This window comes from Salmo salar, unplaced genomic scaffold (genome assembly GCF_905237065.1).
Source record: "Salmo salar unplaced genomic scaffold, Ssal_v3.1, whole genome shotgun sequence".
NCBI lineage: Eukaryota > Metazoa > Chordata > Actinopteri > Salmoniformes > Salmonidae > Salmo > Salmo salar.
This window is the reverse complement of record NW_025547624.1, coordinates 396,178-422,436: the sequence shown is the minus strand read 5'-3', so window position 1 is coordinate 422,436 and position 26,259 is coordinate 396,178. Positions and strand designations below refer to the sequence as shown.

General features: G+C 38.5%; 1 long non-coding RNA gene across 1 annotated transcript; it reads left to right on the top strand.

Moving 5' to 3' along the window:
• The first annotated feature begins 11,655 nt into the window (after window positions 1-11,655).
• Window positions 11,656-16,691, top strand: LOC123732111 (uncharacterized). The gene is made up of 3 exons (XR_006762968.1): window positions 11,656-11,716; window positions 13,145-13,234; window positions 16,632-16,691. It is a non-coding gene; the product is annotated as an uncharacterized lncRNA (long non-coding RNA).
• Window positions 16,692-26,259: the final 9,568 nt, after the last annotated feature.

Below are 26,259 nucleotides of genomic sequence, written 5' to 3'. Positions count from 1 at the left end.
ATGACCTGATGGTCTCTGTAGGAAATGTTTAGATAATATCCTTTATATTGATGATGACCTGATGGTCTCTGTAGGAAATGTTTAGATAATATCCTTTATATTGATGATGACCTGATGGTCTCTGTAGGTAATGTTTAGATAATATCCTTTATATTGATGATGACCTGATGGTCTCTGTAGGTAATGTTTAGATAATATCCTTTATATTGATGATGACCTGATGGTCTCTGTAGGAAATGTTTAGATAATATCCTTTATATTGATGACGACCTGATGGTCTCTGTAGGAAATGTTTAGATAATATCCTTTATATTGATGATGACCTGATGGTCTCTGTAGGAAATGTTTAGATAATATCCTTTATATTGATGATGACCTGATGGTCTCTGTAGGTAATGTTTAGATAATATCCTTTATATTGATGATGACCTGATGGTCTCTGTAGGAAATGTTTAGATAATATCCTTTATATTGATGATGACCTGATGGTCTCTGTAGGTAATGTTTAGATAATATCCTTTATATTGATGATGACCTGATGGTCTCTGTAGGAAATGTTTAGATAATATCCTTTATATTGATGATGACCTGATGGTCTCTGTAGGTAATGTTTAGATAATATCCTTTATATTGATGATGACCTGATGGTCTCTGTAGGTAATGTTTAGATAATATCCTTTATATTGATGATGACCTGATGGTCTCTGTAGGAAATGTTTAGATAATATCCTTTATATTGATGATGACCTGATGGTCTCTGTAGGTAATGTTTAGATAATATCCTTTATATTGATGATGACCTGATGGTCTCTGTAGGAAATGTTTAGATAATATCCTTTATATTGATGATGACCTGATGGTCTCTGTAGGAAATGTTTAGATAATATCCTTTATATTGATGATGACCTGATGGTCTCTGTAGGAAATGTTTAGATAATATCCTTTATATTGATGATGACCTGATGGTCTCTGTAGGAAATGTTTAGATAATATCCTTTATATTGATGATGACCTGATGGTCTCTGTAGGAAATGTTTAGATAATATCCTTTATATTGATGACGACCTGATGGTCTCTGTAGGAAATGTTTTTAAATATCCTTTATATTGATGATGACCTGATGGTCTCTGTAGGAAATGTTTTTAAATATCCTTTATATTGATGATGACCTGATGGTCTCTGTAGGAAATGTTTAGATAATATCCTTTATATTGATGATGACCTGATGGTCTCTGTAGGAAATGTTTAGATAATATCCTTTATATTGATGATGACCTGATGGTCTCTGTAGGAAATGTTTAGATAATATCCTTTATATTGATGATGACCTGATGGTCTCTGTAGGAAATGTTTAGATAATATCCTTTATATTGATGACGACCTGATGGTCTCTGTAGGAAATGTTTAGATAATATCCTTTATATTGATGATGACCTGATGGTCTCTGTAGGAAATGTTTAGATAATATCCTTTATATTGATGATGACCTGATGGTCTCTGTAGGTAATGTTTAGATAATATCCTTTATATTGATGATGACCTGATGGTCTCTGTAGGAAATGTTTAGATAATATCCTTTATATTGATGATGACCTGATGGTCTCTGTAGGAAATGTTTAGATAATATCCTTTATATTGATGATGACCTGATGGTCTCTGTAGGTAATGTTTAGATAATATCCTTTATATTGATGATGACCTGATGGTCTCTGTAGGTAATGTTTAGATAATATCCTTTATATTGATGATGACCTGATGGTCTCTGTAGGAAATGTTTAGATAATATCCTTTATATTGATGATGACCTGATGGTCTCTGTAGGTAATGTTTAGATAATATCCTTTATATTGATGATGACCTGATGGTCTCTGTAGGAAATGTTTAGATAATATCCTTTATATTGATGATGACCTGATGGTCTCTGTAGGAAATGTTTAGATAATATCCTTTATATTGATGATGACCTGATGGTCTCTGTAGGAAATGTTTAGATAATATCCTTTATATTGATGATGACCTGATGGTCTCTGTAGGAAATGTTTAGATAATATCCTTTATATTGATGATGACCTGATGGTCTCTGTAGGAAATGTTTAGATAATATCCTTTATATTGATGACGACCTGATGGTCTCTGTAGGAAATGTTTTTAAATATCCTTTATATTGATGATGACCTGATGGTCTCTGTAGGAAATGTTTTTAAATATCCTTTATATTGATGATGACCTGATGGTCTCTGTAGGAAATGTTTAGATAATATCCTTTATATTGATGATGACCTGATGGTCTCTGTAGGAAATGTTTAGATAATATCCTTTATATTGATGATGACCTGATGGTCTCTGTAGGAAATGTTTACATAATATCCTTTATATTGATGATGACCTGATGGTCTCTGTAGGTAATGTTTAGATAATATCCTTTATATTGATGATGACCTGATGGTCTCTGTAGGAAATGTTTAGATAATATCCTTTATATTGATGATGACCTGATGGTCTCTGTAGGAAATGTTTAGATAATATCCTTTATATTGATGATGACCTGATGGTCTCTGTAGGAAATGTTTAGATAATATCCTTTATATTGATGATGACCTGATGGTCTCTGTAGGTAATGTTTTTAAATATCCTTTATATTGATGATGACCTGATAGTCTCTGTAGGAAATGTTTTAAATATCCTTTATATTGATGATGACCTGATGGTCTCTGTAGGAAATGTTTAGATAATATCCTTTATATTGATGATGACCTGATGGTCTCTGTAGGTAATGTTTAGATAATATCCTTTATATTGATGATGACCTGATGGTCTCTGTAGGTAATGTTTAGATAATATCCTTTATATTGATGATGACCTGATGGTCTCTGTAGGAAATGTTTAGATAATATCCTTTATATTGATGATGACCTGATGGTCTCTGTAGGAAATGTTTAGATAATATCCTTTATATTGATGATGACCTGATGGTCTCTGTAGGAAATGTTTAGATAATATCCTTTATATTGATGATGACCTGATGGTCTCTGTAGGAAATGTTTAGATAATATCCTTTATATTGATGACGACCTGATGGTCTCTGTAGGAAATGTTTAGATAATATCCTTTATATTGATGATGACCTGATGGTCTCTGTAGGAAATGTTTAGATAATATCCTTTATATTGATGATGACCTGATGGTCTCTGTAGGAAATGTTTAGATAATATCCTTTATATTGATGATGACCTGATGGTCTCTGTAGGTAATGTTTTTAAATATCCTTTATATTGATGATGACCTGATGGTCTCTGTAGGAAATGTTTAGATAATATCCTTTATATTGATGATGACCTGATGGTCTCTGTAGGAAATGTTTAGATAATATCCTTTATATTGATGATGACCTGATGGTCTCTGTAGGAAATGTTTAGATAATATCCTTTATATTGATGATGACCTGATGGTCTCTGTAGGAAATGTTTAGATAATATCCTTTATATTGATGATGACCTGATGGTCTCTGTAGGAAATGTTTAGATAATATCCTTTATATTGATGATGACCTGATGGTCTCTGTAGGAAATGTTTAGATAATATCCTTTATATTGATGATGACCTGATGGTCTCTGTAGGAAATGTTTAGATAATATCCTTTATATTGATGATGACCTGATGGTCTCTGTAGGAAATGTTTAGATAATATCCTTTATATTGATGATGACCTGATGGTCTCTGTAGGTAATGTTTAGATAATATCCTTTATATTGATGATGACCTGATGGTCTCTGTAGGAAATGTTTAGATAATATCCTTTATATTGATGATGACCTGATGGTCTCTGTAGGTAATGTTTAGATAATATCCTTTATATTGATGATGACCTGATGGTCTCTGTAGGAAATGTTTAGATAATATCCTTTATATTGATGATGACCTGATGGTCTCTGTAGGAAATGTTTAGATAATATCCTTTATATTGATGATGACCTGATGGTCTCTGTAGGAAATGTTTAGATAATATCCTTTATATTGATGATGACCTGATGGTCTCTGTAGGAAATGTTTAGATAATATCCTTTATATTGATGATGACCTGATGGTCTCTGTAGGAAATGTTTAGATAATATCCTTTATATTGATGACGACCTGATGGTCTCTGTAGGAAATGTTTTTAAATATCCTTTATATTGATGATGACCTGATGGTCTCTGTAGGTAATGTTTAGATAATATCCTTTATATTGATGATGACCTGATGGTCTCTGTAGGAAATGTTTAGATAATATCCTTTATATTGATGATGACCTGATGGTCTCTGTAGGTAATGTTTAGATAATATCCTTTATATTGATGATGACCTGATGGTCTCTGTAGGAAATGTTTAGATAATATCCTTTATATTGATGATGACCTGATGGTCTCTGTAGGTAATGTTTAGATAATATCCTTTATATTGATGATGACCTGATGGTCTCTGTAGGAAATGTTTAGATAATATCCTTTATATTGATGATGACCTGATGGTCTCTGTAGGTAATGTTTAGATAATATCCTTTATATTGATGATGACCTGATGGTCTCTGTAGGTAATGTTTAGATAATATCCTTTATATTGATGATGACCTGATGGTCTCTGTAGGAAATGTTTAGATAATATCCTTTATATTGATGATGACCTGATGGTCTCTGTAGGTAATGTTTAGATAATATCCTTTATATTGATGATGACCTGATGGTCTCTGTAGGAAATGTTTAGATAATATCCTTTATATTGATGATGACCTGATGGTCTCTGTAGGAAATGTTTAGATAATATCCTTTATATTGATGATGACCTGATGGTCTCTGTAGGAAATGTTTAGATAATATCCTTTATATTGATGATGACCTGATGGTCTCTGTAGGAAATGTTTAGATAATATCCTTTATATTGATGATGACCTGATGGTCTCTGTAGGTAATGTTTAGATAATATCCTTTATATTGATGATGACCTGATGGTCTCTGTAGGAAATGTTTAGATAATATCCTTTATATTGATGATGACCTGATGGTCTCTGTAGGAAATGTTTAGATAACATCCTTTATATTGATGATGACCTGATGGTCTCTGTAGGAAATGTTTAGATAATATCCTTTATATTGATGATGACCTGATGGTCTCTGTAGGAAATGTTTAGATAATATCCTTTATATTGATGATGACCTGATGGTCTCTGTAGGTAATGTTTAGATAATATCCTTTATATTGATGATGACCTGATGGTCTCTGTAGGTAATGTTTAGATAATATCCTTTATATTGATGATGACCTGATGGTCTCTGTAGGAAATGTTTAGATAATATCCTTTATATTGATGATGACCTGATGGTCTCTGTAGGAAATGTTTAGATAATATCCTTTATATTGATGATGACCTGATGGTCTCTGTAGGAAATGTTTAGATAATATCCTTTATATTGATGACGACCTGATGGTCTCTGTAGGAAATGTTTAGATAATATCCTTTATATTGATGATGACCTGATGGTCTCTGTAGGAAATGTTTAGATAATATCCTTTATATTGATGATGACCTGATGGTCTCTGTAGGTAATGTTTAGATAATATCCTTTATATTGATGATGACCTGATGGTCTCTGTAGGAAATGTTTAGATAATATCCTTTATATTGATGATGACCTGATGGTCTCTGTAGGTAATGTTTAGATAATATCCTTTATATTGATGATGACCTGATGGTCTCTGTAGGAAATGTTTAGATAATATCCTTTATATTGATGATGACCTGATGGTCTCTGTAGGTAATGTTTAGATAATATCCTTTATATTGATGATGACCTGATGGTCTCTGTAGGTAATGTTTAGATAATATCCTTTATATTGATGATGACCTGATGGTCTCTGTAGGAAATGTTTAGATAATATCCTTTATATTGATGATGACCTGATGGTCTCTGTAGGTAATGTTTAGATAATATCCTTTATATTGATGATGACCTGATGGTCTCTGTAGGAAATGTTTAGATAATATCCTTTATATTGATGATGACCTGATGGTCTCTGTAGGAAATGTTTAGATAATATCCTTTATATTGATGATGACCTGATGGTCTCTGTAGGAAATGTTTAGATAATATCCTTTATATTGATGATGACCTGATGGTCTCTGTAGGAAATGTTTAGATAATATCCTTTATATTGATGATGACCTGATGGTCTCTGTAGGAAATGTTTAGATAATATCCTTTATATTGATGACGACCTGATGGTCTCTGTAGGAAATGTTTTTAAATATCCTTTATATTGATGATGACCTGATGGTCTCTGTAGGAAATGTTTTTAAATATCCTTTATATTGATGATGACCTGATGGTCTCTGTAGGAAATGTTTAGATAATATCCTTTATATTGATGATGACCTGATGGTCTCTGTAGGAAATGTTTAGATAATATCCTTTATATTGATGATGACCTGATGGTCTCTGTAGGAAATGTTTACATAATATCCTTTATATTGATGATGACCTGATGGTCTCTGTAGGTAATGTTTAGATAATATCCTTTATATTGATGATGACCTGATGGTCTCTGTAGGAAATGTTTAGATAATATCCTTTATATTGATGATGACCTGATGGTCTCTGTAGGAAATGTTTAGATAATATCCTTTATATTGATGATGACCTGATGGTCTCTGTAGGAAATGTTTAGATAATATCCTTTATATTGATGATGACCTGATGGTCTCTGTAGGTAATGTTTTTAAATATCCTTTATATTGATGATGACCTGATGGTCTCTGTAGGAAATGTTTAGATAATATCCTTTATATTGATGATGACCTGATGGTCTCTGTAGGTAATGTTTAGATAATATCCTTTATATTGATGATGACCTGATGGTCTCTGTAGGTAATGTTTAGATAATATCCTTTATATTGATGATGACCTGATGGTCTCTGTAGGAAATGTTTAGATAATATCCTTTATATTGATGATGACCTGATGGTCTCTGTAGGAAATGTTTAGATAATATCCTTTATATTGATGATGACCTGATGGTCTCTGTAGGAAATGTTTAGATAATATCCTTTATATTGATGATGACCTGATGGTCTCTGTAGGAAATGTTTAGATAATATCCTTTATATTGATGACGACCTGATGGTCTCTGTAGGAAATGTTTAGATAATATCCTTTATATTGATGATGACCTGATGGTCTCTGTAGGAAATGTTTAGATAATATCCTTTATATTGATGATGACCTGATGGTCTCTGTAGGAAATGTTTAGATAATATCCTTTATATTGATGATGACCTGATGGTCTCTGTAGGTAATGTTTTTAAATATCCTTTATATTGATGATGACCTGATGGTCTCTGTAGGAAATGTTTAGATAATATCCTTTATATTGATGATGACCTGATGGTCTCTGTAGGAAATGTTTAGATAATATCCTTTATATTGATGATGACCTGATGGTCTCTGTAGGAAATGTTTAGATAATATCCTTTATATTGATGATGACCTGATGGTCTCTGTAGGAAATGTTTAGATAATATCCTTTATATTGATGATGACCTGATGGTCTCTGTAGGAAATGTTTAGATAATATCCTTTATATTGATGATGACCTGATGGTCTCTGTAGGAAATGTTTAGATAATATCCTTTATATTGATGATGACCTGATGGTCTCTGTAGGAAATGTTTAGATAATATCCTTTATATTGATGATGACCTGATGGTCTCTGTAGGAAATGTTTAGATAATATCCTTTATATTGATGATGACCTGATGGTCTCTGTAGGAAATGTTTAGATAATATCCTTTATATTGATGATGACCTGATGGTCTCTGTAGGAAATGTTTAGATAATATCCTTTATATTGATGATGACCTGATGGTCTCTGTAGGTAATGTTTAGATAATATCCTTTATATTGATGATGACCTGATGGTCTCTGTAGGAAATGTTTAGATAATATCCTTTATATTGATGATGACCTGATGGTCTCTGTAGGAAATGTTTAGATAATATCCTTTATATTGATGATGACCTGATGGTCTCTGTAGGAAATGTTTAGATAATATCCTTTATATTGATGATGACCTGATGGTCTCTGTAGGAAATGTTTAGATAATATCCTTTATATTGATGATGACCTGATGGTCTCTGTAGGAAATGTTTAGATAATATCCTTTATATTGATGACGACCTGATGGTCTCTGTAGGAAATGTTTTTAAATATCCTTTATATTGATGATGACCTGATGGTCTCTGTAGGAAATGTTTTTAAATATCCTTTATATTGATGATGACCTGATGGTCTCTGTAGGAAATGTTTAGATAATATCCTTTATATTGATGATGACCTGATGGTCTCTGTAGGAAATGTTTAGATAATATCCTTTATATTGATGATGACCTGATGGTCTCTGTAGGAAATGTTTACATAATATCCTTTATATTGATGATGACCTGATGGTCTCTGTAGGTAATGTTTAGATAATATCCTTTATATTGATGATGACCTGATGGTCTCTGTAGGAAATGTTTAGATAATATCCTTTATATTGATGATGACCTGATGGTCTCTGTAGGAAATGTTTAGATAATATCCTTTATATTGATGATGACCTGATGGTCTCTGTAGGAAATGTTTAGATAATATCCTTTATATTGATGATGACCTGATGGTCTCTGTAGGAAATGTTTAGATAATATCCTTTATATTGATGATGACCTGATGGTCTCTGTAGGAAATGTTTAGATAATATCCTTTATATTGATGACGACCTGATGGTCTCTGTAGGAAATGTTTAGATAATATCCTTTATATTGATGATGACCTGATGGTCTCTGTAGGAAATGTTTAGATAATATCCTTTATATTGATGATGACCTGATGGTCTCTGTAGGAAATGTTTAGATAATATCCTTTATATTGATGATGACCTGATGGTCTCTGTAGGTAATGTTTTTAAATATCCTTTATATTGATGATGACCTGATGGTCTCTGTAGGAAATGTTTAGATAATATCCTTTATATTGATGATGACCTGATGGTCTCTGTAGGAAATGTTTAGATAATATCCTTTATATTGATGATGACCTGATGGTCTCTGTAGGAAATGTTTAGATAATATCCTTTATATTGATGATGACCTGATGGTCTCTGTAGGAAATGTTTAGATAATATCCTTTATATTGATGATGACCTGATGGTCTCTGTAGGAAATGTTTAGATAATATCCTTTATATTGATGATGACCTGATGGTCTCTGTAGGAAATGTTTAGATAATATCCTTTATATTGATGATGACCTGATGGTCTCTGTAGGAAATGTTTAGATAATATTGCTACATGCTCAGTTATTTAGAATGAAACTGACTTGAAGGTGATGAGTCCTGCTACTGGTAGCCTATGTGAACTCTGTCAGGACCACTTGTGGATCACGGCAGGGGTACAGGTGGGTCGAGGGATGACATTGCCAAAAACAAATGTTTTCAGTATTAACTTATTAAACGACTAAAACCAAAATTATAGCATATAATCTTTGATAATTTTCAATCAGCTGAATAAAAGCTAGACAATTAGGCCCCCACTGATGTTGTTATAATGTTAGAGCATCAGAACACAGGATTATCCATGTCAGATGGTTTGGTTTTCACCGTTCAACCCAACTCAAAAACACCTCCGTTGGTGGGTCACCAAGCACATCTGGGAACCCCTGCCTTAACGAAGAGTGACACATTATATTATTGTTATTATTATTATTATGATTATTATTATTATTATTATTATTATTGTTATTATTATTATTATTATTGTTATTATTATTATTATTATTATTATTATTATTATTATTATTGTTATTATTATTATTATTATTATTATTATTATTGTTATTATTGTTATTATTATTATTATTATTATTATTATTATTGTTATTATTATTATTATTATTATTATTATTATTATTGTTATTATTATTATTATTATTGTTATTATTATTATTATTATTATTATTATTATTGTTATTATTATTATTATTATTATTATTATTATTGTTATTATTATTATTATTATTATTATTATTATTATTGACACTAAACATGGAGATGAGGTGGCAAATATCAGTCATGATTACATGTTCATGTGATGCATTAAATCACCTGACTGTTTGGATATGTCTGTTAGGAAATGTTTTATTTCTAAGAGATAATGAATAAATGAGAACAATTTACATTCAATAATTAGTTGTCACTGTGTTAACCACAACCAACATGCTGGATCTCTGTTTAGTTGTCACTGTGTTAACCACAACCAACATGCTGGATCTCTGTTTAGTTGTTACTGTGTTAACCACAACCAACATCCTGGATCTCTGTTTAGTTGTCACTGTGTTAACCACAACCAACATGCTGGATCTCTGTTTAGTTGTCACTGTGTTAACCACAACCAACATGCTGGATCTCTGTTTAGTTGTTACTGTGTTAACCACAACCAACATCCTGGATCTCTGTTTAGTTGTCACTGTGTTAACCACAACCAACATGCTGGATCTCTGTTTAGTTGTCACTGTGTTAACCACAACCAACATGCTGGATCTCTGTTTAGTTGTCACTGTGTTAACCACAACCAACATGCTGGATCTCTGTTTACAGGGGCCAGTGCTCTAAAATGAGTCTCTCTGGGGAGAGAGAGGAGGGCGGCCCTGCCTCTAAAATGAGTCTCTCTGGGGAGAGAGAGGAGGGGGGTCCTGCCTCTAAAATGCATCTCTCTGGGGAGAGAGAGGAGGGGGGCCCTGCCTCTAAAATGAGTCTCTCTGGGGAGAGAGAGGAGGGGGGCCCTGCCTCTAAAATGCATCTCTCTGGGGGACATGACACCAAAGCTAAGAGGTGAGATAACAATATTATGAATAATTTATTAAGTTTATTTCCTAAATAAATAGCTATCTTAAGGTGAATGCACTTAATGTAAATCTCTCTGGATAAGAGCATCTGCTAAATCAGGGGTTCTCAATCCGGGGTCTGCGGAGGTACTGCAGGGGTTCTGCAGGAAGCGTGGGGAGTGGTGGTGTATCCAGGGAGAAAACTAAACTAATATTCTGAAATGTCATTGTGGTCTTATGTTCCCATCTATTGGAATCATTTAGCAACTGCAGTAGTGCTGAAAAAATGTGTTATTCCTTACTAAAGTAGTAATTACTAAGAATTACTAGTTAATTTTATCACTTACAATCATAAAATAACAACTTATACCTTAACAAACAATTAAACTGACATAAACCAAAATCACTATATATGTAGTTATTTAGTTAATTACCAAATTGAGCCGGTCGGTCACATTTGAGAGTGAGGGAGATTTAGAGCATTTTGCATGAAAAAAACATGATTTTTGTCTCTCTGAAATGAAACCATCAAGTGATAGATTTTAAACAAATCCTTGTCTGTGAGAGATGTAATAATTAATACATAATTTCTTTAAACAATAAAAGCTCATTTCTGTAAAGTGATATGTTGCGTTTTGGAACTCTTCTTATGTTTCCCATCTGAGATCAGAGTAGATGAGAGATATAATGTTTGTCTCTGTTGTGTTGAAGACCAATCAAGCAGGAGAGACCAGCCTCCCCTGTACCCAGCTGTGTGTCCATGAAGAGTGACTGGTCTATGGGTCAACCTGAAGAGTTTAGAGAGGGAGACTTTTCTACTGAACAAAGGTAAGAAGAACTCATGGGTCATGGTCAGTGAGTTAAACAACACTGTCTCTAGTCATTTCTCCTCTCCCATTTTCACATTTCTTTTGGTTGTTTTCATAATCCACAGGCTAATCCTTTTGTCCATTTTCATAGTCCTAAAACAATATTAAACAAACACAACGTTCCCTCCCTGTGTGTGTGTGTGTGTGTGTGTGTGTGTGTGTGTGTGTGTGTGTGTGTGTGTGTGTGTGTGTGTGTGTGTGTGTGTGTGTGTGTGTGTGTGTGTGTGTGTGTGTGTGTGTGTGTGTGTGCTCTCCCTGGATGAGGAGATGTAATCTCTATCCTGATTGCCTAGTCACTTTTACCCTTACCTACATGTACATATTACCTCAATTACCTGGTACCCCTGCACATTGACTCAGTACTGGTACTCCTTATAGTCTCATTATTACCTCAACTACCTGGTACCCCTGCACATTGACTCAGTACTGGTACTCCTTATAGTCTCATTATTAGCTCAACTACCTGGTACCCCTGCACATTGACTCAGTACTGGTACTCCTTATAGTCTCATTATTACCTCAACTACCTGGTACCCCTGCACATTGACTCAGTACTGGTACTCCTTATAGCCTCATTATTACCTCAACTACCTGGTACCCCTGCACATTGACTCAGTACTGGTACTCCTTATAGCCTCATTATTACCTCAACTACCTGGTACCCCTGCACATTGACTCAGTACTGGTAATTCTTATAGCCTCATTATTACCTCAACTACCTGGTACCCCTGCACATTGACTCAGTACTGGTACTCCTTATAGCCTCATTATTACCTCAACTACCTGGTACCCCTGCACATTGACTCAGTACTGGTACTCCTTATAGTCTCATTATTACCTCAACTACCTGGTACCCCTGCACATTGACTCAGTACTGGTACTCCTTATAGTCTCATTATTACCTCAACTACCTGGTACCCCTGCACATTGACTCAGTACTGGTAATCCTTATAGCCTCATTATTACCTCAACTACCTGGTACCCCTGCACATTGACTCAGTACTGGTACTCCTTATAGTCTCATTATTACCTCAACTACCTGGTACCCCTGCACATTGACTCAGTACTGGTACTCCTTATAGTCTCATTATTACCTCAACTACCTGGTACCCCTGCACATTGACTCAGTACTGGTACTCCTTATAGTCTCATTATTACCTCAACTACCTGGTACCCCTGCACATTGACTCAGTACTGGTACTCCTTATAGCCTCATTATTACCTCAACTACCTGGTACCCCTGCACATTGACTCAGTACTGGTAATCCTTATAGCCTCATTATTACCTCAACTACCTGGTACCCCTGCATATTGACTCAGTACTGGTACTCCTTATAGCGTAATTATTGTTATTTTGTGTTACTATTTCCTTTTTTTTATTTACAAGGTATAAGGTCAACGTAGCAAGTCTGGTGGACATGGCAGAGCTCCATACCCGCAGTCAGACCAGCAGAAACTGGATCAGCAGCACTACAAGGTATCACGTCTGGTGGACAGGTCAGAGTTCATATCCTCAGTCAGACCAGCAGAAACTGGATCAGCAGCACTACAAGGTATCACGTCTGGTGAACAGGTCAGAGTTCATATCCTCAGGCAGACTAGCAGGAACTGGATCAGCAGCACTACAAGGTATCACGTCTGGTGGACAGGTCAGAGTTCATATCCTCAGGCAGACCAGTAGAAACTGGATCAGCAGCACTACAAGGTATCACGTCTGGTGGACAGGTCAGAGTTCATATCCTCAGGCAGACCAGTAGAAACTGGATCAGCAGCACTACAAGGTATCACGTCTGGTGGACAGGTCAGAGTTCATATCCTCAGTCAGACCAGTAGAAACTGGATCAGCAGCACTACAAGGTATCATGGTTGGTCGACAGGTCAGAGTTCATATCCTCAGGCAGACCAGTAGAAACTGGATCAGCAGCACTACAAGGTATCACGTCTGGTGGACAGGTCAGAGTTCATATCCTCAGTCAGACCAGTAGAAACTGGATCAGCAGCACTACAAGGTATCATGGTTGGTCGACAGGTCAGAGTTCATATCCTCAGGCAGACCAGTAGAAACTGGATCAGCAGCACTACAAGGTATCACGTCTGGTGGACAGGTCAGAGTTCATATCCTCAGTCAGACCAGTAGAAACTGGATCAGCAGCACTACAAGGTATCACGTCTGGTGGAGCATGTATCAATACTGATAGGATGGAAAGAAAGGGAGCGCTGCTCTCGGATCAGTTTTCTCCATTCAGATATTTCCTTAACATTATAGTTATGTCACAATACTGACCCAGGATCAGCTTCTATTAGCACCTATGGTTGCAAGTATTGGGGAGGCTTAGTCTAATGCTTACCCAATAAAAACGCACTAAATCACAGATTTGGCACATCATTGTGTTCATGTTTGGATACACATCATGAAATATATTGAGACATATTTCAGACAGTAGCCTACAAGTATCAAAATATTACTCAATATATTGAACAATATGATTGAAATAGGCCTAAAGACTACTGTTTATATTTCAATGCAGTCATCTCAGTTTCATTTGAAGCAAATCTGCAGACGTCCCTTGATTGAATCAAATGCAAAGACATTGGCAACTTCGTATTTGTAGTCAACTTTGTTCTGAATTCATCTGCTGTCACAGAGAGATGGATAAACTATATGATTCTATGTTTAGCAGAGATCTTCTGTGTATAAAGTCAAGTGGAAGGGCAAAAAAGCATCTAATGACGCACTCAGCTGTTCTAGTGGTCTGAGGGAGGAGGTAGATTACTCAGCTGTTCTAGTGGTCTGAGACAGGAGGTAGATTACTCAGCTGTTCTAGTGGTCTGAGACAGGACGTAGATTACTCAGCTGTTCTAGTGGTCTGAGGGAGGAGGTAGATTACTCAGCTGTTCTAGTGGTCTGAGACAGGAGGTAGATTACTCAGCTGTTCTAGTGGTCTGAGACAGGACGTAGATTACTCAGCTGTTCTAGTGGTCTGAGGCAGGATGTAGATTACTCAGCTGTTCTAGTGGTCTGAGACAGGAGGTAGATTACTCAGCTGTTCTAGTGGTCTGAGACAGGAGGTAGATTACTCAGCTGTTCTAGTGGTCTGAGGGAGGAGGTAGATTACTCAGCTGTTCTAGTGGTCTGAGGCAGGAGGTAGATTACTCAGCTGTTCTAGTGGTCTGAGACAGGAGGTAGATTACTCAGCTGTTCTAGTAGTCTGAGACAGGAGGTAGATTACTCAGCTGTTCTAGTGGTCTGAGACAGGAGGTAGATTACTCAGCAGTTCTAGTGGTCTGAGGCAGGAGGTAGATTACTCAGCTGTTCTAGTGGTCTGAGGGAGGAGGTAGATTACTCAGCTGTTCTAGTGGTCTGAGACAGGAGGTAGATTACTCAGCTGTTCTAGTGGTCTGAGGGAGGAGGTAGATTACTCAGCTGTTCTAGTGGTCTGAGACAGGAGGTAGATTACTCAGCTATTCTAGTTTTCTGAGACAGGAGGTAGATTACTCAGCTGTTCTAGTGGTCTGAGGGAGGAGGTAGATTACTCAGCTGTTCTAGTGGTCTGAGGCAGGATGTAGATTACTCAGCTATTCTAGTGGTCTGAGACAGGAGGTAGATTACTCAGCTGTTCTAGTGGTCTGAGACAGGAGGTAGATTACTCAGCTGTTCTAGTGGTCTGAGGGAGGAGGTAGATTACTCAGCTGTTCTAGTGGTCTGAGGCAGGAGGTAGATTACTCAGCTGTTCTAGTGGTCTGAGGCAGGAGGTAGATTACTCAGCTGTTCTAGTGGTCTGAGGCAGGAGGTAGATTACTCAGCTGTTCTAGTGGTCTGAGGCAGGAGGTAGATTACTCAGCTGTTCTAGTGGTCTGAGACAAGAGGTAGATTACTCAGCTGTTCTAGTGGTCTGAGACAGGAGGTAGATCACTCAGCTGTTCTAGTGGTCTGAGACAGGAGGTAGATTACTCAGCTGTTCTAGTGGTCTGAGGGAGGAGGTAGATTACTCAGCTGTTCTAGTGGTCTGAGGGAGGAGGTAGATTACTCAGCTGTTCTAGTGGTCTGAGACAGGAGGTAGATTACTCAGCTGTTCTAGTGGTCTGAGACAGGAGGTAGATTACTCAGCTGTTCTAGTGGTCTGAAACAGGAGGTAGATTACTCAGCTGTTCTAGTGGTCTGAGACAGGAGGTAGATTACTCAGCTGTTCTAGTGGTCTGAGGGAGGAGGTAGATTACTCAGCTGTTCTAGTGGTCTGAGACAGGAGGTAGTTTACTCATCTGTTCTAGTGGTCTGAGGCAGGAGGTAGTTTACTCAGCTGTTCTAGTGGACTGAGACAGGAGTTAGATTACTCAGCTGTTCTACGAGTGGTCGGAGGCAGGTGTTAGATCACAAGCATTTTCCAAGTGTAATGTTATTGATGGTTTCGGGAAACAGCTCTTTTACGAAATCCATGCGTGTGACTGTTATCAGCTCCTCACAACCCCAAGCTGAATATCCCCCACAACCAGAGCCTGATCGTCAAGGGGGAACCATAAACCTGCCTCTCCAACTCTCCCTGACCTGAGTGTGTTAACTCCTGAGAGTCTAGGGGGGGAACCATAAACCTGCCTCTCCATCTCTCCCTGACCTGAGTGTGTTAACTCCTGAGAGTCTAGGGGGGAACCATAAACCTGCCTCTCCAACTCTCCCTGACCTGAGTCTTTTAACTCCTGAGAGACACCATGCCATGATTAGATAGTGAAACAACACACCAATCTCTTTCATAATTTCTTTAAACAATAAAAGCTCATTTCTGTAAAGTGATATGTTGCGTTTTGGAACTCTTCTTATGTTTCCCCATCTGAGATCAGAGTAGATGAGAGATGTAATGTTCGTCTCTGTTGTGTTGAAGACCAATCAAGCAGGAGAGACCAGCCTCCCCTGTTCCCAGCTGTGTGTCCATGAAGAGTGACAAGTCTATGAATCTACCTATAGAGTTTAGAGAGGGATACTTTTCTACTGAACAAAGGTAAGAAGAACTCATGGGTCATGGTCAGTGAGTTAAACAACACTGTCTCTAGTCATTTCTCCTCTCCCATTTTCCCATTTCTTTTGGTTGTTTTCATAATCCATAGGCTAATCCTTTAGTCCATTTTCATAGTCCTAAAATAATGTTAACCAAACACAACATTCCCTTCGTGTGTGTGTGTGTGTGTGTGTGTGTGTGTGTGTGTGTGTGTGTGTGTGTGTGTGTGTGTGTGTGTGTGTGTGTGTGTGTGTGTGTGTGTGTGTGTGTGTGTGTGTGTGTGTGTGTGTGTGTGTGTGTGTGTGTGTGTACTCCCTGGACGAGGAGATGTAATCTCATGTTTTGTCCACAGAAACCAACAGGAGAGATCAGAGTCAGAGATTCTCAGTGGTCAGTCTTCCCAGAGTCATCAAACAGACCTGGCCTCCATATTCAGTGTATGTGGTCCTGTTATGTACATTTGTTTTTGTTTACCTCAAGTAAAGTTGATCTGTCAATTATTCATTAATGTGTTAATGACAAAGCATTTCTTCTCTTGCTTAACTTATTTACATGATTTATTTCAGTTGCTTGAAGAGAAAATGATGACATTTGTGAAGAACGAGCTGAAGATGTTCAAGAAGATTCTTAGTCCAGAACTCCCAGAAGGTTTTGAGAGTCAGAAGCAGGATGAGGAAGTGGTGGATGCTGAAGATGAGAAGCAGGAGAGCAGTGCCAGAGAGGGGGTTCTGAAGATCACACTGCACGTCCTGAGGAAAATGAACCAGAAGGAGCTTGCTGACACACTGGAGAACTGTAAGATCTGTCTGCATCATGTTGAATGCTGTTTTATAACATTTAAAAGCTGTAGCTAAAGTACAGCTAAAGTAGCTGAGTAACTCAATGATATTGTAGCAGCCTTAACACAACACCTAGTGACCTCATCAAGTAGCAGCAGGGATGTGTTGTGGTGATTAATTTAGAGAGAGAGAGAGAGAGAGAGACAACATTAATAATACCATCAATAATACCAATAATTACATTATCAGTCACACCAGTCTGTAATGCATTATGAAAACATTTACACATTTATACAGTCAGTTAAGAGAAAAAATATTATAATTGAAAACTTTATAACAGTCCTTCAATACAGTCGGCATTAAAACTAGACGTAATAATAAGAATCTCTGTGTTATTTCTAGATTCAGATGAGCTTGCTGTGATTTGCCAACGTGAACTCAAATCTAATCTAAAGAAGAAGTTTCAATGTGTATTTGAGGGGATCGCTAAACAAGGAAACCCAACACTTCTCAATAAGATCTACACAGAGCTCTACATCACAGAGGGTGGAACAGGAGAGGTCAATAATGAACATGAGCTGAGACAGATTGAGACAACAACCAGGAAACAAGCAAGACCAGAGACTGCAGTCAAATGTAACGACATCTTCAAACCCTTAACTGGACAAGACAAACTAATCAGAACTGTGCTGACAAAGGGAGTCGCTGGCATTGGAAAAACAGTCTCTGTGCAGAAGTTCATTCTGGACTGGGCTGAAGGAAAAGCAAATCAGGATGTCCAATTTGTATTTTCATTCCCTTTCCGGGAGCTGAATTTGATGAAAGGGGACAAACACACTTTCATTGAACTTCTTAATCACTTCTCAATGGAAACCAAACAATCAGGAATCTCCATCTACAACAAGTACAAAGTTCTGTTCATCTTTGATGGTCTGGATGAGTGCCGACTGCCCCTAGACTTCCAGAAGAACAAGATCTGTTGGGACGTCACAGAGACAACCTCAGTGGATGTTCTGCTGACAAATCTCATCAAGGGAAATCTGCTTCCCTCTGCTCTCCTCTGGATAACTACCCGACCTGCAGCAGCCAATAGGATCCCTTCAGAGTGTGTTGACCAGGTGACAGAGGTACGAGGGTTCAACGACCCACAGAAGGAGGAGTACTTCAGGAAGAGATTCAGGGATGAGGACCTGGCCAGCAGAATCATCTCACACATAAAGACATCAAGGAGCCTCCACATCATGTGCCACATTCCAGTCTTCTGTTGGATTTCTGCAACAGTCCTCGAACACATGCTGAAACATAAGAGAGAAGAGATGCCCAAGACTCTGACTGAGATGTACACACACCTTGTGGTATTTCATACCAAACAGAAGAATGAAAAGTATCTTGGGAAAGAAGAGACAGATCCACACTGGAATAAAGAGAGCATTCTGTCACTGGGAAAACTGGCTTTTCAACAGCTTGTGAACGGCAATCTGATTTTCTATGAAGAAGACCTGAAGGAGGCTGGCATTGATGTCAATGAAGCCTCAGTGTACTCAGGATTGTGCACACAGCTCTTTAAAGAGGAATGTGGGCTGTACCAAGACAAGGTGTACTGCTTCGTGCATCTGAGCATTCAGGAGTTTCTGGCTGCTGTATATGTGTTCCTCTCATTCATCAACAACAATGAGAATCTAATGGCCAAACCGAAAACAAAAGACGAACCTGAAGTTACTTTCTACACGAGTGCTGTGGATAAAGCCTTACAAAGTGAGACAGGAAACCTGGACCTTTTCCTCCGCTTCCTTCTGGGCCTCTCACTGGAGTCCAATCAGAAGCACTTACGAGGTCTACTGACAAAGACAAGAATCAGCTCACAGAGACATGAAGAAACAGTCAAGTACATCAAGGAGAAGATCAGGGAGAATCCCTCTCCAGAGAGGAGCATCAATCTGTTCCACTGTCTGAATGAACTGAATGACCATTCTCTAGAGGATGAGATCCAAAGATACCTGAGATCAGGAAGTCTCTCAAAACCCAACCTGTCACCTGCACAGTGGTCAGCTCTGGTCTTTGTGTTGCTGACTTCAGAAAAGGAGCTGGATGTGTTTGACCTGAAGAAATACTCCAGATCAGAGGAAGGTCTTCTGAGGCTGCTGCCAGTGGTCAAAGCCTCCAGAGCTGCTCTGTGAGTAAATAAAATAAATAATTAAAATGACATATAAAAATAATCATCAGGAAGAAATATTATATGTATTACAATATGTATATTTATATTGCATAACATATTTAATCAGATATTCAATCCAGTATAACAATATGACCATACAATTCCAGGAGACTGAAGGTAAATCTATATGTTGTTTGGGAGAATATGAACCAAATGCATCTACCATTGTCCTTCTACTCTACTGGTCTTAAATAAACATTGTGTTTGTGAAGTCATGATGATCTCTTTGCAGGCTGTCAGGCTGTGGAGTCACAGAGGAAGGCTGTGCTCCTCTGGTCTCAGCTCTGAAGTCAAACCCCTCACACCTGAGAGAGCTGGACCTGAGTAACAATGACCTGAAGGATTCAGGAGTGGAGCTGCTCTCTGCTGGACTGGGGAATCCCCACTGTAAACTGGAGACTCTGAGGTCAGTATTCCTGTAGTTGGTCAACAAGTGATAACTGTTCACCAGATCCACATGTGTTCACCAGGCACACAGTATAGTCCACACCATATGTGTTTGGACAGTGAATGTTTCGACACCTCTACATTCATGTGGATGCTACTATTAATATGAATAATCAGGAATGAATTGTGAATAATGAGGAATGAGCCTCTGTTATTAGTAATGGTGAGAGGTTAGCATGTTTTGTTGTAGCCTCTGTTATTGGTAATGGTGAGAGGTTAGCATGTTTTGTTGTAGCCTCTGTTATTGGTAATGGTGAGAGGTTAGCATGTTTTGTTGTAGCCTCTGTTATTGGTAATGGTGAGAGGTTAGCATGTTTTGTTGTAGCCTCTGTTATTGGTAATGGTGAGAGGTTAGCATGTTTTGTTGTAGCCTCTGTTATTGGTAATGGTGAGAGGTTAGCATGTTTTGTTGTAGCCTCTGTTATTGGTAATGGTGAGAGGTTAGCATGTTTTGTTGTAGCCTCTGTTATTGGTAATGGTGAGAGGTTAGCATGTTTTGTTGTAGCCTCTAACTTTCTCACTCATTATTATTCATGATTCATTCATGATTTGTATCAATCATGTTATCATCAGGATTCATGTAGTAGTGTTTAGAAACATGTTATCTACTCACTTAGACAGAAGATTAATCCAGTCATCATCCACCATTTTATTATTGGGCAAAACAAACTGCAAATGCAACCAACTAGTTTACAACCAAACACTAATCTTTTGACTACTTTAATACACTATAAGTGAATTGGTCAGAATACTTATGACTTCTTCAAATGGGTGGACTAGACACATAAAGTGCTTTCATTTTTCTAAATGGTGAAACAGATATGTATTAAAATATCCTCATATAAAAGGTGACCCACATTTAAAATGTTATCTTCACTGTCAACATAGATATGGTGTGGACTGTATACTCAATACAATCTAAATCTGATACCTCACTGTCTGTCTTTTGACTGATACTGCTTTTAAACTGGTCTGGTCAGTCTACTCAAATATTTGTACTATACATTTTTCTCTCTGCAGGCAGTACTTTGATCATTTGTAATTTATAATAATGATACATTAATTTAAGAATAGATATGGAAGGTTTCAATATGTTGAAAAAATATACTGCCACTATTTTCACCACCAAAGAATAGCAGTGTGGTTTTAATATGATTTGACTCTTTGCAGGCTGTCAGGCTGTCTAGTCACAGAGGAAGGCTGTGCTTCTCTGGCCTCAGCTCTGAGGTCAAACCCCTCACACCTGAGAGAGCTGGACCTGAGCTACAATCACCCAGGAGACTCAGGAGTCAGACTGCTCTCTGCTGGACTGGAGGATCCACACTGCAGACTGGAGAAACTCAAGTATGTAGAGGGTTTATGTCAATGTTCATATCAGACATGTTGGACTTTTCAGGCTAGTTAAGACAAACATTCTTACCACCACTTGGACAAAGGTGTGTGTGTGTGTGTGTGTGTGTGTGTGTGTGTGTGTGTGTGTGTGTGTGTGTGTGTGTGTGTGTGTGTGTGTGTGTGTGTGTGTGTGTGTGTGTGTGTGTGTGTGTGTGTGTGTGTGTGTGTGTGTGTGTGAGTTCAGGTGTATCCCTCAATGACTGTCTGTTCTTCTGCTTACCGCTACAGTGTGGAACATGGTGGACAGAACACAATGAAACCTGGACTTAGAAAATGTGAGTGTTGACTGCTGTGAAGAATATGACTAAGAATAAGTCTTAATTCAAGTTAAGTCAAAGACCACCATCATTACTTACTTGGTCATATTGAATATCAGCTGTAGTTCTACAGAAGCACAAATCAGGGACACCAACGTTTACAAAGAGTTGATATGACAGTGTGTGTGTGTGTGTGTGTGTGTGTGTGTGTGTGTGTGTGTGTGTGTGTGTAATTATTGTGAATAACTGTGTTTTATATTACCATACAGTATAACATATGATCACTCAACAAGTCTCAAGTTACCTTAACTTCTCCTTTTGATACCTAGAAACATCTACATTAAATTAATTAGTGAAAAGTGAGTTAACATTCTAATGTGAATGATGATGATTTCTAATATTGTGTCTGGTTTCATCCATCAGATGTCTGTGATCTCACACTGGACCCAAACACAGAAGACAGACTCCTCTCTCTGTCTGAGGAGAACAGAAAGGTGACATGGAGGAGAGAGGAGCAGCCGTATCCTGATCACCCAGAGAGATTTGTGGGATGTAGACAGGTGCTGTGTAGAGAGGGTCTGACTGGGCGCTGTTACTGGGAGGTAGAGTGGAGTGGGAGAGCGGCTGGTATAGGAGTGACATATAAAGGAATCAGCAGGAGAGGAGTGTTTGAGGACTGTTGTCTTGGATACAATGACAAGTCCTGGTGTCTGTTCTGCTCTGACAACAGATACACTGCCAGGCACAATAATCATCCCACTACCATAGACGTCCCCTCCTCCAGCTCCCACAGAGTAGGAGTGTATCTGGACTGGCCAGCCGGCACTCTGTCCTTCTATAGAGCCTCCTCTGACACACTGACCCACCTGAACACATTCACCTCCACATTCACTGAGCCCCTCTATCCAGGATTTAGGGTTCATTATGATGGCTCCTCAGTGTCCCTGAAATAATAACTGGACACACACACACACACACACACACACACACACACACACACACACACACACACACACACACACACACACACACACACACACACACACACACACTGACACACACACACACACACACACACACTGGACACACACACACTGACACACACACACACTGGACACACACACACACACACACACACACACACACACACACACACACACACTGGACACACACACACACACTGGACACACACACACACACTGGACACACACACATCGAACACACACACACATCGAACACACACACACACACATCGAACACACACACACACTGGACACACACACACACACACACACACACACACTGGACACACACACACACACACTGGACATCACACACTACACACACACACACTGGACACACACACACACACACACACACATTCACACACACAAACGACACACACTCTGACACACGCACACACACAGTGTGATTTTATTATGTGTTTTACTGTTTGTGTTTGTACCACAGGAGGTTGGTGGGACCTTATTTAGGGAGGACAGGCTTGTAATGGCTGGAGTGGAATAAGTGGAATGGTATCAAACACGTGGTTTCCATGTGTTCCATTTCATTCACTCTGTTCCAGACATTATTATGAGCCGTCCTCCCCTCAGCAGCCTCCTCTGGTACGTACTGTCCTGTATGTGAGAGAGACCCAACAAGGAATTACAATGTATGTATTACTTTTAATACCTGCAAATGGCAAATAAACTACTGGAACTCCTTATGAATGTCTGCAGCCGACAAGAGGTGAAAATATTACCGGAATATTCTGCAAAATGTTGATGAAGACGTCACTCAATCCACCCAAAACAACATGCAGTCTTTTCACAAGACTCCCATGAAGTTATAGTGTGACGTTATGAGTCGACGTTAAAGTAACATTCTCACAACATACTGCACTTGTTTTATCCTGTTTTAGATGTATCCTCTGTTTAAACATTTAAACTCTTACAATAACACCGTTAAAATACCAATGTGATCATTTCTTGTCTTTTATGTTGGAAAAACAAATAGTACAATTATATGTGGACATACGCTCCATAGTTGTACAAGTATACATGGTTATATTGTACTTTTCATAATAAAACATACTTGAAACAAGAAAAAGCATGTTAATTGTGAAAACAATTTTGTTATTGATTTTTACATTGCTTCTCCCTGTCTCATGTTGACGTTTGTCATGAATCTTGACCTGGAGGCAGAACTGTGCGATTTCCTCTAGATATGTCAGCTGCAAAGTCAGAATTGGCTGTGGAAAATAATGTTGTTTTATGGTCTTAATTTAAGGGAAGGATTAGCAGTGTGGTTAGGGTTGAGGTTAGGATTTAAATCGGATTGTATTACTTTGTGCCTGTGCCAGCTAGGGAATACTTTGCTGAACTGCCTCCATGGCAAGATTCATGACAATAAATGCCAACCTGCCTCCCAGTCGTCCCCTCCTTATCTTTACAAGGCTGCAGAACATGCAAGCTAGTGATGTGGGGGTTCTCTCATAACCCTCAGTCCCCAGGTGGGTAGATGGCAGGTTGAATAAAGAGAAGCTAGTGATGTGGGGGTTCTCTCATAACCTTCAATCATAAATGTATAATTATTATGTAATTAACACAAAACATTAAGGACACATTTAATTCCATGACAAACTGACCAGGCGTAACTCAATATTAGGAAGGTATCCTTAATATTTTGTCCTCTCAGTGGCTCTGACCCTTTACATAACAGTCAATCCTCTTTTCCAGGAAACCTTCCTTAAATTTCCCCAAATACTTCCACACTGCTGCTCTCTCACTGCTGCTCCAGGGCCTCTTGGGTTGAGGAGTCTAACCTGATCACAGCTGCTGCAGGGCCTCTTGGGTTGAGGAGTCATTCTCTTCTAACCTGATCACAGCTGCTCCAGGGCCTCCTGGGTTGAGGAGTCATTCTCTTCTAACCTGATCACAGCTGCTCCAGGGCCTCTTGGGTTGAGGAGTCATTCTCTTCTAACCTGATCACAGCTGCTCCAGGGCCTCTTGGGTTGAGGAGTCATTCTCTTCTAACCTGATCACAGCTGCTCCAGGGCCTCTTGGGTTGAGGAGTCATTCTCTTCTAACCTGATCACAGCTGCTCCAGGGCCTCTTGGGTTGAGGAGTCATTCTCTTCTAACCTGATCACAAACAAAGACAAGATTCAAACAAATAAACATGATGTTCCAACATAATGGGGGGGGGACTTCCTCCATGTCAGGTAAGCAGCCTCCAAGTCTACCCTCACCAACTTACCAGACTGAGTGAGTTCTGAACATCCCTCTCTGTCCTCAGATGCTGCATCCAAGTCTTCTTGGGTCTTTCTGGTGTCTCTGTCTTGACTCTTTAGTGAGTTTTTTCAGTTCTTTCCCAGGCTGCCTGAAAAACACAAAAAGATGGCAAATACATAAGAGTTATGAACTATCAAAATAAAGAGAGTCGCACACTCCATATATAAACTCCCAGTCATTTATTGGGTATTTACCAACGTTTCAGCATCACTATGCCTTCTTCAGGGTGATGTTATCAATACTTGAACCAGGTTATGTAGACGAACAGTGCAATTAGTGCAACCAATGACAATAGAGAGGGGTGTGTCATAATGATTAACTTAATTACAATGAATTAATGAAACTTAAAAAAACAATAGTTTATGGCATATTAAATATTAAAAAATAGTAGGGTATATTATATACTGCTCAAAAAAATAAAGGGAACACTTAAACAACACATCCTAGATCTTAATGAAAGAAATAATCTTATGAAATACTTTTTTCTTTACATAGTTGAATGTGCTGACAACAAAATCACACAAAAATAATCAATGGAAATCCAATTTATCAACCCATGGAGGTCTGGATTTGGAGTCACACACAAAATTAAAGTGGAAAACCACACTACAGGCTGATCCAACTTTGATGTAATGTCCTTAAAACAAGTCAAAATGAGGCTCAGTAGTGTGTGTGGCCTCCACGTGCCTGTATGACCTCCCCTACAACGCCTGGGCATGCTCCTGATGAGGTGGCGGATGGTCTCCTGAGGGATCTCCTCCCAGACCTGGACTAAAGCATCCGCCAACTCCTGGACAGTCTGTGGTGCAACGTGGCGTTGGTGGATGGAGCGAGACATGACGTCCCAGATGTGCTCAATTGGATTCAGGTCTGGGGAACGGGCAGGGCCAGTCCATAGCATCAATGCCTTCCTCTTGCAGGAACTGCTGACACACTCCAGCCACATGAGGTCTAGCATTGTCTTGCATTAGGAGGAACCCAGGGCCAACCGCACCAGCATATGGTCTCACAAGGGGTCTGAGGATCTCATCCCGGTACCTAATGGCAGTCAGGCTACCTCTGGCGAGCACATGGAGGGCTGTGCGGCCCCCCAAAGAAATGCCACCCCACACCATGACTGACCCACCACCAA